At 41.8% G+C, this 14772-nt stretch overlaps 1 long non-coding RNA gene across 1 annotated transcript; it reads left to right on the top strand.

Annotated features, from left to right (window-relative positions):
• Nucleotides 1-8190: 8190 nt before the first annotated feature.
• On the top strand, nucleotides 8191-10051 carry LOC120605609 (uncharacterized). The gene is made up of 2 exons (XR_005653665.1): nucleotides 8191-9511; nucleotides 9607-10051. It is a non-coding gene; the product is annotated as an uncharacterized LOC120605609 (long non-coding RNA).
• The last annotated feature ends 4721 nt before the right edge of the window (nucleotides 10052-14772 follow it).

Raw genomic sequence — 14772 nt, 5'->3', positions numbered from 1 at the left:
AAATATCACTGCTTTTTCATCTGCCTTCTCTGGTGATTCTTGGTGTCCTGGGCCTAACTCTGTTTACCTGAAAAAGCCTGAATATCAAAGCTCTATGGTGGATTATGTCAATACTCTGAATTCATTAACCTAAATGTATTTCTAGGTGAAAGGCTTAAGGTGCAGCTTCAATGACGACAGTATGTTGAAAGGCCAAGGGAGAAATGAGCGTAGTGTAGTCATATTTGTTTCCTCTAATACAGAGAGAGAAACCAGTACTATTATTACTTCTCTTTTCAAATGCTTTCTTCCAGATGTATCAACCATCTTGATCTCCCACCACCCAAGGTGCTCGGGAGGTGGATGGAGCCACTCGAGGAGTAGCCTGTGTTGGGAGAAAGCTGGGTTTTATGCTGGAGCTGCTGGAATTTGTGAGGGTTCTATCATAGGTCTGGCAGCCCCGCCATGGATGGGGGAAGCTGGCTGTGGTCCCTTTGGAGCAGCACACTCCTGGGGGTGAACAGGGGGCATCTGATGCCAGGAAAAACGTATAAAACTGTTTCTCTTGGTAAACTTTCCATAAGCATGCATTAGTCAGAATCCATGGCCCCTAGTTACTCAGTCAACACTTACTAACAGCCCCTCTGCCAGCAAGAAAGCAGAGGGAAGGCAGATCAATTCCACTTTTGAGGCTCCTAGTCTACTTTTTTAAAATGTACAGATGGCAAAACAAGATTGAAAAATCATAATATATTTTAACATTTGTGGTTTTAAAATCAAACTTGTATGATGAATATTGTCTTCTTTCCCTCCTATAATATGACTTGTGTCTTAATTCATAACTTCATTTACAGAAAATGCAAAAGTCTAAACTTGAGGCTTTTTATGAATATGAGATCTGGATCTCTTGCCCCCCAATCCCACCCAGGGCTCCCCTACCAGGCCCTAGTGCACAGAGGACTGAACTACCTCTCATTATGGCTTTGATTAATGCCAGACTGTCCACTGCTTCCATTCAACCACAGAGCCTCCTTTTGAATTCAAATCGAGCCTGGAGCTTTGATCTGCCCCAAGGGGCTACACCCAAATGCAAGATTCTGTCATTCTCTGAAGCATGTTTCCTGGGTCTTGAGAGCCTTTACTGCCAGTTCAGCCAATAAACCATGCTACTTGGCTTACGTTTATCTATGATTTCTCTACATGTACTAAAATTGTGAGAACTCCCTATTTCTAAATGCTTGAACACGCTCACTTGTAGCAACAGTGAAAGAAGGGATTCCTCAGAGAAACTCTTTCATTTGGGCACATGACAAATGCTTCTAAACCCGCTGAGCCAGGAATAGGAGGTGCCCTGATGCTCAAACACAGAAGCACATGATTTGATTCCCACTGTGATAAAATGAGGAACTGCCAGTATCCTCTTTTAAAAAATAGCCAAGAGAATATAACCCAAAACACTAATCCATCTACTCTATAAGATTTTGGCTATAGTGAGCAGTGGTCAGAGGGAACCATTTCTTTGGAATTCGATTCTCCATCAGTGTAGGAACACAAGCTGGGGGCTCCTGCAAGACCAACGGACCTCTGACTCAAAACCTTGCTGGATTTTCCTTCTTCAGGCCTTACCTCTAAGAATTTTAAACCTGTTTTGAGAGAATTAAGGAGTTAGTACTCAACCCTTACAATCCCCTTGAAAAACAGGGAATTTGACTCTTCTAGAAATGAGGAGTCTGAGGCCCTGGGGCCTGTTCTGTGTCTGAGTGGTGGACCTGATTCCTGCCCCAGACTTCACTGACAGTTGAAAATTTAAAGAGATGGTGAGGAATGGGGAGTGACGCAGTTACAGAGCTGTCTAAAGAACTCAGTAACCTGGAAAGTATTGACGTATAAAAGTGCCTACTCTTCAGAAAAAGCAGATAATCAGACAAGAAAGAGCAGAAGGAATAACATAGAATCTATAATATTATTAAAGGAATAAACATATTCTTTTCATATCAATCTCATCTTAATTATAAAGAGGTACAAATATGATGATGTAGCTGCCACCATTGTGGTTCTTGGCAAACAGCTATGTAATTTTGTTTCTTCATGGGCTGTGGCAAAGTGAAAACATTTAAAAAAAATTTTAATCCCAAGGGGTAAAAAAGACACAAGTGGAAGGAAGTATTTTTCCTAGACCTGATCATACAGACATTTGAAAAAGTAGAGCACCTCCAAACATACTTACTTCACAAAGTTTCTGCCCACCAGAGAAATGCTAGAAAACAGAGCCAGTTACTCTGTGTTTATCCTGGTGTGAGCTCTTAAAAGAAGAGAACATCGTAAAGGAAGTACCACATTTATGATTAATTACTGAGCTTTGGAAATCCTCAGTCACACGACTTTCAGTGTGTATTTTTAGAGGAAGTAGGGACTGTTGCTTGCCCTTTGTTTGCCTTTAAGAGTGAAAATTCTGGTATAGATTTTATATGAATTCTAGTAAATTTGATGATAACTAGTTCTCCATCTCCTATTAGCAAGAACGTTGGCCCTCGTGACTCTTCTTCATATCTAAAAAAAGAGATTCTATTCAGCCACTTATTCACTTTATTCAGCATGTATTCATTCAGTGTCTGGTGTTTTACTGGGCACTAGGGATAAAATAGTGACCCCCAAAAGACAGAGCCCTGAAACCAGTATGGAGATTCCTCAAAAAAATTAAAAATAGAGTTGCCATGTAACCCAGCAATTCCACTTCTAAGTATTTATCTGAAGAAAACAAAAATGCTAATTCAAAAAGATCTATGCACCCTATATCCACTGCAGCATTATTTACAACAGCCAAGATATGGAAGCAACCTAGGTGTCCATTGATAAATCTATCAATAGATAAAGAAGATGTACACGCACATATATACAATGGACTATTACTCAGAAATAAAACCTAGAGGGTATTTTGCTAAGTGAAATAAGTCAGAGAAAGACAAATACTGTATGATTCCATTTATATGTAGAATCTGGAAAAAAAAAAACAAATGAGTAAACAAAACAAAACAGAAACAGACCTGTAGATATAGAGAACAAGCTGATTGTTGCCAAAGTGGGAGGTGTAGAAGTTTGGGTAAAATAAAAGAGATTGATCTTTGGTCTAGTGGTAAGAATCACACCAACAGATATAAAATTATACTCGATGCTAAGTGCTTATTTTTTTTCCAAGAAGCAATTTTCCTTGTTCTTATTTTTTTGAGGGAGTTATTAAGTTTATTGAGGTGACATTGGTTAAAAATTTGCCTCCTTGTATACCACCTGCTTCTCTTCTTCAACTTCAATCTCCTCCTGTTCACCTGACTCTTCTTCCTGTCAGCAACATGCTCTGGTTTCTCCCCTTGATCTTGCCTCCAAACATCTTGAAGGAATAATTATAGATTCTTCCCTTTCTTTTCAGTCATAAAAACATGTAAGTTGGTTCCCACCCACACCGTATATCCTGAAAATTCTCTCTCAAGCCTGGCAACAAGGATATCCCCATTACTGAATCTTCATCCCAGCCTTCATTGTTGCTCTCAACCTCTCCACAGTATCTAACACCCCTGACTATCTCCATCTGCTAATGTTCATTTCCTATCAGAGAGCACTCTCCTTTCTCCTTATACTGCTGAGGGACCGCTGTTCTCAGGGATCCATCCTCAGCCCTCTCTGTCTTCTATCCATTCTAGGAGATGGCATTCACTTTCCAGGCCTCAAAGACACCCTTTCTAATCATAGCTCCAGTTTGAGTCTCTCCTGAGCTCAGACCCATACTACATCTCAACCTGTACTCTTGGATGTCCTGCTGGTCTTCAGATCTGAGGATATGCAAAACAAAACTCGTGGTTTTCCCTCCCACTCTTTCTCTGTTCTCCATCACAATCAATAATGTCACTTTCCATTCAGGCACCCAAGTCAGAAGCTTCAAGTTAGCTGTGACCACAGTTTTCCCCTCTTTCAGACATTCTATGTGCCATTGAGTCCTGTTTAGATTTCATTCCTAAAATGTCTATCCAAACGAGGGATGGCAAATAGATTTCATCTAACGTACTGACTCTGCCTGATTGGTGGCTGCCTGGAGCATTGTGTTGAGAAGGATTCTGAGGAAGCATCTGACCTCACCAAGAAAAAAATAGCGTGATCAGTTATCAGTTCTGCTTTGTGATGATACGCATACCAAGTATTTGCCATCCAGCTCTAAATCTTCCCCAGTGAACAAATGGAGCCCACCCCTTCCTGTTTCCCATTGCCATTGCTCTGGATACTCTCTTAGAGTATATCATAACCTCTCCTTTCATTCTCTCTCTTCTCCAATTCATCATTCATCCGGCCCTTGCTTTATCCTCTAAAGCAAAGATCTATCTAATAATGTCTGTTTAAAAAGCTTCTTACTACTAGGATAAGGTATATGGCATTGAAGGCCATTCCAAATCTGACTACAGCACACCTACCCACTGCCATATGCCTGTGTGCTCCCAGATTAGTCAGTATAGTATTGTGGGTCACAGCATGGACTTGAGTCATCCTAGCCTGATTTCGAATCCCAATTCTGCCGCTTACTAGTTGTATGAGTCCAACCAAGTTATTTGAGTCTCTGTGCCTCAGTTTCCTCATCAGCAAAATGAGGAGAATAATCATACCTAGCTCATAGGGTTGTTGTGGGGATTAAATGAGTTAAAAGATAAAAAATGCCTAGGAGACCTCCTGGCATGTAATAAACCCAATTGAACGTTTGTTGTTGTCTTGCTACCATCCCTGGCACACTGAGCCCCACCGACTTAGGTCAAGCTGTTTCCACTGGCACTGCCCCACCTTTCTTTGCTCCCAGAAAGAATAAACTGTGCCTTGCTCTGTCCTCTCATAGCATGTGTCATGCTCCTCTGCTCCAGAGGTTGCCACATTGTATTGTAGTTAGTTTATGTATGTGTCTGACCCAGTAGTACAGGGCTCCTTGAGGGCAGGGAACACGTCTTATTTATTTTTATATCTCCTACTTCTACCATGGTGTAGAGACTAAATAATAAATAATAGTGGTCAAGATGGCGTAGAAGGTAAGGCTGTGCATGCCTCCTCTCATGACCTCACCAAAATTATAACAAAACTATACAGCAGCCTGAGGTCTGACTGAACAGAAGCCCTACAACTAGGGACAAAAACAACAGGTCACTTCAAACTGGTAGGTGGAACAGAGACACTAAACAGCCCAGTACCACAACCACGTGTGGCAATGGAGAATTGGGAAGGCTATTTTGGCTGCAGAGCCCCTTCTCCACCTGAGGAGCGAGGGGTCTCGGTCACACACTGAGCTGCCCGGCCCAGGGTTCCAGCGCCAGGAAGAGAAGTCCCCACAACCTCTGGTGGTGGAAACCAGTAGAAGTAGCGGCTGAGTGAGATGGAGGGCTGCAGAAGTTGCAGGTTTTCCTCTTAAAGAGCCCATGCCTGGCCTTACTAGCTGATGGAATCGCTAACTGCGTGCTGGGGCAGCTGCTCCAGGGGCACCAAGGACATACGTGGAGGCACTGAGTTATAGGGCTTCAGGGCGAGGGCTGGAGGGATGGCTTTCTCCCAGAGAGAAGTGCTGGCAGTATCCATTGTTCCTTTGTTGAGCTCTTCCTCCTTCCAGCCTGCAGACACAGACACCATCATATCTGAGTTGCCAACAACCTGAATAACACAGGTAGCTCTGCCCAGGTGATTCCCTGAGGCTCTGCCTCTCCCAACTTGTGGGCCCACCCAAAACACTTCCAGTGATTTATTCCATACAAATGGGCTGTCTTGGCTCCTGCTGTGAACCTTCATAAAAGCTTGCAAAGCTCACAAAAGAAGTAGCATCTGGCTTCAGCGTGCCCTGTACCTCTCGCTGAGCCCTGCACTAGTGGCAGTCATCTGTGGATTGCTTGGTGACTCTTACCAGGTGGCTCTGGAGGTACACAGGCTGTGGCTGAACTTGGCCTGAAGCTGGACTCCCCAGGACTGTGCCACTGGACCCCACAGCACACCTACTACATAAAGCCATTCTACAAACATCAGGAGAATTAGAAGCCCTACCTAATATAGAGAAACAGACACAGGGAGGCAGCCAAAATGGGGAGACAAAGAAGCATGTCTCACATGAAAGAACAGAACAAAACTTCAGAAAAAGAATTCATCAAAATGGCGACAAGCAATATACCAGACGCCGAGTTCAAAACACTGGTTATAAAGATGCTCAATGAATAAAAAGGAAGAGTAGATGAACTCAGTGAGAACTTTAATAAAGAGATAGAAAACATTAAAAAAGGTGATGGAAAATATAATAGGGAACCAGGCAGAAATGAAGACGACGATATCTGAGATAAAGAGTACATTAAAGGGAATCAACAGAATGGATGAAGCAGAGGATCAAATCAGCGACACAGAGGATGGGGTAGTGGAGGACACCCAATCAGAACAGCAACAACAAAAAAGAATCCAAAGTATGAGGATAGTTTAAGGGGCCTCTGAGACAACATCAAGCACAACAACATTTGCATCGTAGGGGTACAAGGAGAAGAGCGAGGGCAAGGAATTGAAAACCTATTTGAAGAAATAATGACAAAAGCTTCCCTAACCTAGTAAAGAAAATAGACATCCAAGCCCAGGAAGTGAAGAGTCCCAAATAAGATGAACCCAAAGAGGCCCATACCAAGGCACATCATAATTAAAATACCAAAGGTTAAAGACAAAGACAGAATCTTAAAAGTAGCAAGAGAACAGCATCTAGTTACCTACAAATGAGTTCCCATAAGACTCTTTGCTGATTTCTTAACAGAAACTTTGTAGGCCCGAAGAGATTGGCACAAAATATTCAAAGAGATGAAAACCCAGGACCTACAAGGACGGTTACTTTACCCAGCAAACCTATCATCTAGAATTGAAGGCCAGATAAAGACTTTCCCAGACAAGAAAAAGCTAAAGGAGTTCATCACCATTAAGCCAGTATTACAGGAAATATTCGAGGGATTTCTTTAAGAAGAAGAAAAAATATGTATCAAAAATATAAATAAAGAATGGCAATAACTACACATCTATCAAGGAATATTTCAAGTGAGAAAGAATGAAATGCTCTGATCAAAAGATAGGGTGGCTGAACAAATAGGAAAAAAGACCCTTACACATGCTGCCTACAAGAGACTCACTTCAGATTAAAAGACACACACAGAAAATAAAGAGATGAAAAAAAATATTTCATGATGGGCCTAGAGAGTATTATGCTGAGTGGAGTAAGTCAGACAGAGAAAGACAAATGTCAAATGATTTCACATATATGTGGAATCTTAAGAATAAAACAAACAAAGAGAAACAAACTCATAGATACAGAGAACATTTTGAGGGTTATCAGATGGGAGGGCAGTTGGGGGTGGGTGTCGGTGAAAAAAGGGACGAGATTAAGAACTACAAATGCGTAGTTACAAAATAATCAGGAGACACAAAGTATAGCATAAGGACTATAGCCGATAATATTGTAATAACTATATATGATGTCAGAGGGGCACTATTTATGGGGGTGATCATTTCATAAGTTATATAGATGTTATATAATCACCATGTTGAACACCTTAAACTAATATTGTATGCCAATTATAACTGAAAAATAAAAACTATTATTAATAAATAAATAATTTATCACAATACTGATAGCAAGTAAATTTTCTTTTGATCTTTTACCAATATATCACCAGGAATCGATTCCATAGCTCTGACTTTTTCTTTGCCCCCAGGAAGGGCTTTTGTTAACTTAAATGTTATAGTGCTCATTCTCATCTCCATAAACATAAACTGCTCTTTTCATGACTTCATTCCAACCCCCACAAATTCTGTGTTAGATTTAGAGCAAATAAACCAAAACTTGCTATTTGATTTAAGACCCTTGACCTTTACTCTGGATGGGACCATTGGCAAATAGGTCTGAGGGTCTTGCAATCGAAAATATCATTGCAGCTAATAACAATAACAAGGCATTTGGAGAGCTTTGACTTACAATTTGGAATACAAAGAATTAGCCCTCTTCTGAAAAAATACCTACCACTTTTTGCTACCTCATACTCTGGGTGTGATTTAGAATGTGTTATTGTGGGCAACAGACTTCCATAGTTTATAGCAAACGGCCAGGCACAACCACATGCCTCTTTGCTTCTTTGCAAGGTTTATGACCTTGGTTCTGCCCTTGTGGGTTCAGAGGGGTAATCCCCCTCGATGTTTTTCTATTTTCTGCACAAACCAGATCTGCCAGTTCATTTCACAGAGATATTTACAGTTGCTGACTATGATGCATTGAAAATAAGGACAGCATGATCTGGAAGGATCTCTGAGCAAGAACCTGTCAGTCCTGTTCTGCCGCACCCTGTCACAGCACTGGATTCTGTAGTTCTGTTTGCACAGAGAGCTCTGGGGCTCCACCCAGGCTAGAGATGCTTATCAATAGCTAGCGGCAGACACGTTTTTTCCAGCTGACCTACTCTCTTCTGTTTTCCCTAACAGACTGGCTGATTTGGAAAGATGTACCCGGTTTTAGTGAAAGGCTGAAGGAAATCCATATAAAGTAAGCCTATGTGTTTTGGAAATGGGGAGTATGATTTGGGGAGAGAGAAAAGAAGAGATAGAGTCTGCTGAGGGATAGGCGGGAAGCAGAATGACAGTCCTGGAGAATGCAGCAAGGTGGAAGCCAAACTCAGGAGGATTTGTTAGGGATGAAGACCAGAAAATTGTGGATCTGAGCAAGACTCAGCCGAGAGTGGAAAGGCTGCCTAGCAGAGACGGTCCAGTCCAATGCAAAGTTCCCAGAGTAGCCTTCCCGGGAGCAGGGTGTCTCTCAGGCCCCTGAGCCGTGAGCACTGTGGGATTCAGCGGGGGAAATCCTGAAACATGAGTCAAATACCAGTAACTATGGCAATGACACTGAAAGCCAGTTCTGTCTGGCTCAAGTCTGGAGCAGCACACACGGAGGACTCAGCCTTTCACAAGTCACATGGACCCCAGCGAGGCCCCATGAGGGCCTACGTACTGTTTAAGGGCTCCCTTGTGGCAAGTGACAGAAACCAGCTTCGGCAAGCCTAAGCAGAAAAGGGATATTAAAAAGCAGGAAATGGGTAAGGCATATAAAATATATGACATATAAAATCCAAATGCATAAATGAGACTAAGGCTTTGAAAGGGCCTGGAACTAGGAATTGAAATGCTTCAGGACCTCTGTGTGTCTCATCTCTTCATTCGCATTCTCAATTCATATCTGCAAACCAGCTTTCTCTGCTCTTCATTTTGTGCGGTAGAATATTTCCCGTTGTTCCCAAGTTTCCATGATACAGACACAGCCACACATACTGACTGACTGATGGTCTCTCAGGGACCCAAATCCAAGCTCCCTGGTGAAAGAATCCAAATGTTCAGCATGTTTCATTCCTGGTTCCTGGTTCTAGCAACTCCAGCTGGAGTGAAAGGTCATGAAGTGCCAACATGGCTGCCAGGGGCCACTCCTGTGAGGATGACAGGGAGGGGAATTCTAAGAGAGGTAGGCAGGAGAAGATGTCCAATAGATGTCTATTCTGTCACTTGTCTCTCTTGCCATTCTCAGTGTTTTTCTTGTTTCCCCTTCTCATTATTTAGGTCTCAGCTCAAATATCACCTCCTTGGAGAAATGTTCTCTGACCACACTAGCTAAATAACAATCATCTCCTTGCCACTCTTTCCCATTCTCTATTTGTTATTGGCTAAATTGTGTCCCCTCACCCCAAAATCTATATGTTAAAGTTTTAACTCCCAGTACCTCAGAATGTGACTATTTGGAGATCAGGTCTTTAAAGAGGTAATTAAGTTAAAACTGGGTCATTAGAGTAGGCCCTAATCCAATATGACTGGTATTCTCATAAGAAGAGAAAATTTGGATAAAGAAATGTACAAAGGAAAGACCACGTGAAGATACAAGGAGAAGGCAGCCAGTCATCTGCAAGCCAATGAAAGAAGCCTCTGAAAAAACCGACCTGATGCCCCCTAGATTTCCAACTTCCAACCTCCAGCACTCTGAGAAAATAAATTTCTGTTGTTCTAGCCATCCAGTCTGTGGTACTTTGTTACAGCAGCCCTAGCAAACTAATACACTCTCTATCCTTTTGGCTTGTTTTACATTTCCTCAGAGAGGCAGTTTGTGCAGTGGTTGAATGCACAAACCCTGGATCTGGGCTCTATCAACAGTAATGGCAGCAGCTGTAACAGGGCCTAGTGGGTATGCCAGAAGTTCTGCGGACATAAAGAAGTGGCTGTGGTAGGAATGTGGGTTTTGAGAGTAGCTAATGTAGAAGGCAAGCCTGGAGTCAGGCTCAAGCGACAGATAAGGAAGGGCTCAGATGACCAGGGCTCAGGGCCTTTCCACCTGCTGTGGCATCAAAGAAGTCTTACTCCCTGATGTTACTGGCTTCCCCATCTAAGAAGAGTGGGGAGGGTCTCCCTCTAAAGCAGGATCCCTAAGGGGTATTTGGTGAGCTAGAAAGGGTGGATTTTGTGGAATGATTGTTAGGATCCCCACGAAATGCCTCTGAAATGAAGAGAGTATGTGCAGATAGCTGGGAATAGAAACAGCACACAGGCCTAATCATTTTCTTCTGAATTTGGAAATGGCTCTCTCTTCAAAGCATAAATTGCATGCCCAGGGCATCCAGAATCTCCTTCAATCCCTCAGTCTGCCAGCCACATGTTCTACATGTTTCCAGCTCAGAATGGAAACATGTTTCTAGTTGCTGCGGTCAGATAGATCCAACGCTTGTCCCAATGCCCGACTCAGGTTCTCACTTGTCACCTGGAAGTGTTGACACGATGTGGACACAGAAAGAATTGCCAGACTTGCCATCGGTTCCCTGGGTTCCAAATGTGAAAACTGGAAAGATCTGTTTGTTTTCCCTTTTCCGGCTGTTTCTGTATTCTGCTATCACGCTAGCACTTTCTGCGTAGCTTCTCATCTCTTTTCTGGTTTGTTCCAGGTTCACTTGTACTTTTATATCTCCAATAGTTCTATTCTTTCTCTATCTTTCTTTCCAATTTTATTTTCTTATTAAAAATTGGCTCTGCTCTCTCCTCTAGTATATATTTTTTCTCTTTTTTACTCACCCTTTGAGATCCTCGCTTTGCTCTCATCATTATCGCCTACTTTCTCCTGGCTCACTCTGACTCAAGTTCCCTTCACCAGATGCCCTCTGGACCTTCTGGAATGCCACCATGCCATGAAGTTCCTCCTACTCCTCCTGGAGAGATGCCTATTCTAGGGTCCTGGATTTTTATCAAGGTCCCAGAATGTCTGTATTAATAAGAATCAGCCAACCTATTGTTTGAGGGTTAACAGTGGGTTTGTCCCTTATTTTAAATAGCACAGGAATCCATATATAGAAGTCACTCGATGATATTTTTATCAATTTTATTAAATTGCTTTTTACACTTATCTTGGCAGAGTTTATATAGGCTTTGGGTTGAGTACTAATGAGTCATTTATTGCATGTGTACCAATTTAAATTCTCAGGCACACTTTGATCTCAGCGAAACCCTTTGTTAACTTTAAGGGGCATGAAGTTGACACCAAAGGGTACACGGGGATGTGCAAGTAAGAAAGTGAAGGCAAAAAGATGTCTGAGCCCAATACAGTAGCTTTGTCTATTCCTGAAATCACCCAAGATTACCAGAAAGCAACACAAGAGGCTGTTTCACCTTTTATCTTTATAACAGCCTATTAGCTATCTTTATCTTTTTTTCTTATTAACCAACAGATAATCCTCTGAGGACATTGATGCCACACCACACCTCTTTATGTGGTCTCCTGACTCAAAATCTTAAGATTTAAGGTATTTTCTTAAGAGACAAAGGCCATTCCTATGGCTAACTCCTTTCGACACCTACAGCTTAGTCATTTACTATGGGTAAATCCATTCAAGCAAACTGGTTGCTAGATTCCCTCTTCAGAGAAGAGGATATGTTTTCATAATTAGTCCCCAGGTATACAGTGATTCATCCCAAGCACATGGTGACTTCCGTGTAAATACAAGCCTAGAGGAGACAATGGTGCAAGAACAGTATGGATGCCGGACAGGACAAATGTCCTGAGTCAGGGGGATTCAAGTCCTGCACCAAGAGAGAAAAGGGTTCTTGGCGGAGCATAAGAAAGCATTCAAACACACGCCAAAGTTAGAGTCAAAAGGAAAGTTTATTGGAGAAAGGTTAACACTCCATAAACAGAGCGTGGTCTCCTCTCAGAGGCAGAGAGTGAGAGCCTAAGAGAGACTCAGAGGGACAGAAACAATAGAGAGAAACCAGGACAGTGAGAAAGACAGAGTAAAGGCACTGAGAGGGACCCTGAGTGTTCAGGCAATTCAGCTTGTGTATCATTCCTTAGTTTCTATGAGTTATAGTTTAAAGACTTTGTTTACCCATTTTCCTTTGATATGGACATACAGTGAGGAAGGATAGGCACATGTAGTGGGAAAAGGTAAGACTACTGTACCACGAAAGGCTTGCTGGCAGTTATCAGCCTTCAATTCATAGGTTCCTCCTGGTTTTAGCCATCGGGAATGAGCGATTTTATTTCATGTAGGGCACCACTTAAAGACTCTGTTTTTCCTGTTTCCCCTTAACAGATGTGGGGAATGGGTTTTTAGCAATCCCAGCAGAAATATTCCTCTGTTCTGCAGGTGTCCTCCTGGCTTGGCTGCAGGGCTGACCAGCATATTGCAGTCTCTGAATATAGCTTGATTTAACATTTTAGTTCTCTTGCCTCCTCTCTACATTATTCCCCCCTTAGAGATTTTATTTCCTTATTCTTAAGGTGATGTTGAGGGATGAAGGTCTGTCTTCTGTAACTTCTTCAAAGCTGAGATAGGGCTGTAGTTCCTGCCTACTGGGAATAAAAATCTCTGGAAACCTATTCGAAGGACCCTAGAGGCAAAGAACGTGAGGTTATTCCAGCATCTGGAAGTGGCAGGAAGCTTTGCAGCTTAGAAGATATAAATTTAGCAAAAAGAGGGAAAAGACAAAGGTTAAAAATTAATAGCAGCTCCAATGAACTTTCCTGGGACTCTAACTTTGGCGTGTGTTTCGGATTTTTTCTTACGCTCCACCAAGAATCGTCTTCTCTCTCAGTGCAGGACTTGAATTCCCCCGACTCAGGGGAATTTGCCCTGTCCTGCATCCGTACTTTTCTTGCATCATTGTCGCTTCTAGGCTTGTACAGACATAGAAGTCACTGTGTGCTGGGGATGAATCACTGTATAGCTGGGGACTAAATATGAAAACATCAGTACCAGCCACTAAGGCACTTTCAAATTTATCCTAGAGGATGCCAAGACACCTTCTCAATTCTATTGAGCTAGTCCTTTGTGTGCACATTTCCCTCCTATGGTGGAAAACTGGGTGAAATAATTTGTCTTTCCCCACTTTATTAATTATTTGGTTATTTTAGGGAGTACTGGAATTATTTAGGAACCACATTATACCTGGTTCTCTCTTTATTTTACATAAGCTGGTCTCTGCAAAGATTCTTTGTTCAATGTTTTCCTAGATGAGTTGCAAAAATTAGGACTTTTAGATTCTAATTCTAGACATGGATGAGCTTGGATAAGTAAAATCGTTTTCCCTGACAGTAAAAATGAGACGATAATATTAATCTATTTCTTCCAACAAAAAGATATGATGAAGTTAAAAGGAGAGTGTACATAATTTGAATTTCCTGTGCAGAAGATATTAAAGAGGTGGCTGATAATTGCTTCATAATGAAGTTGCTTTGACTCTAGGTCTATTTATCCAAAATAAGTGGCCAATAGTTATACAGTTCCCTGGAAAATAGACATAAATTTTTTTGTGTGTGTATTTTACAAACATAGTAACCTATTAATTGAATTCTTCACTCTTAAATTTTTTTTTTATTATTTTTAAAGGGCATTAAATAGTTAACGAGAGGGAAGAGCATTGAAAGAGATAAAATCAAACAGCCATAGAAATTTTTTCCAGTTTCCACACTACGAATTTATTTCCTTAGCAAATATGAAGTGCCTGCTTGTACCACTTGGATTCATAACACAGCAAAGAACTTAAATAATACAGCAAAGAACTCTGCAGACAGGGAGGGGAGTAGAAGAAAGGCAGGGGAAACCAACAATAAACAGTAGACCTAAGAAATAGTAAAGTTTATAACATGCTGGAAATTGATAAATATATGGAAAAAAAGGAAAAGGGGGATCAGCAGCATGAAGAACTGGGGAAGGTTCATGCTACGATTTTTAAACAGATGGTAAAATAGTAAACTCATGAAGAGGGTAACAGTTGAGCAAAGACTTGATGGGGGTGAGTTTGTCAGTAGATAATAGGAGAAGAGAATTCCATATACAGGGAACAGCCTGTGCAAGGATGCTAAGTGGGGAGTGAGTCTTGTGTGCAAGGAGGAACAGCTGAGGGAGGGCCCTTGTGGCCAGGGTGGGGTGAGAGAGAGTGAGGGTAATAGGAAGGAAGTTCCAAGTTAAACTCCAAATTTAAATGTTTGCTTCCTCTGATTTCCTTAGTAGCATATATCCACTGTTCTTTGATATCACAGGATTCCAAGTAGCCAACATTATAAAACTACTGAGGTCACCTCGATATAGGGAAGAGGCATGAGAAACTACACAAACCGACAAAATCCTAAACCAGGTTGTATTCAGAGCCTATGACATGTTGATGGGCCCTGCAGCCAGACCACAAGAAACCCACAGAACAAAGATTCCTGCAGAAATTACTAACAACTGTTTCCCCATGCCATTAATG

Source organism: Pteropus medius, unplaced genomic scaffold (assembly GCF_902729225.1).
Source record: "Pteropus medius unplaced genomic scaffold, Ma_sr-lr_union100, whole genome shotgun sequence".
NCBI lineage: Eukaryota > Metazoa > Chordata > Mammalia > Chiroptera > Pteropodidae > Pteropus > Pteropus medius.
This window is presented reverse-complemented; position numbering and strand designations above follow the sequence as displayed.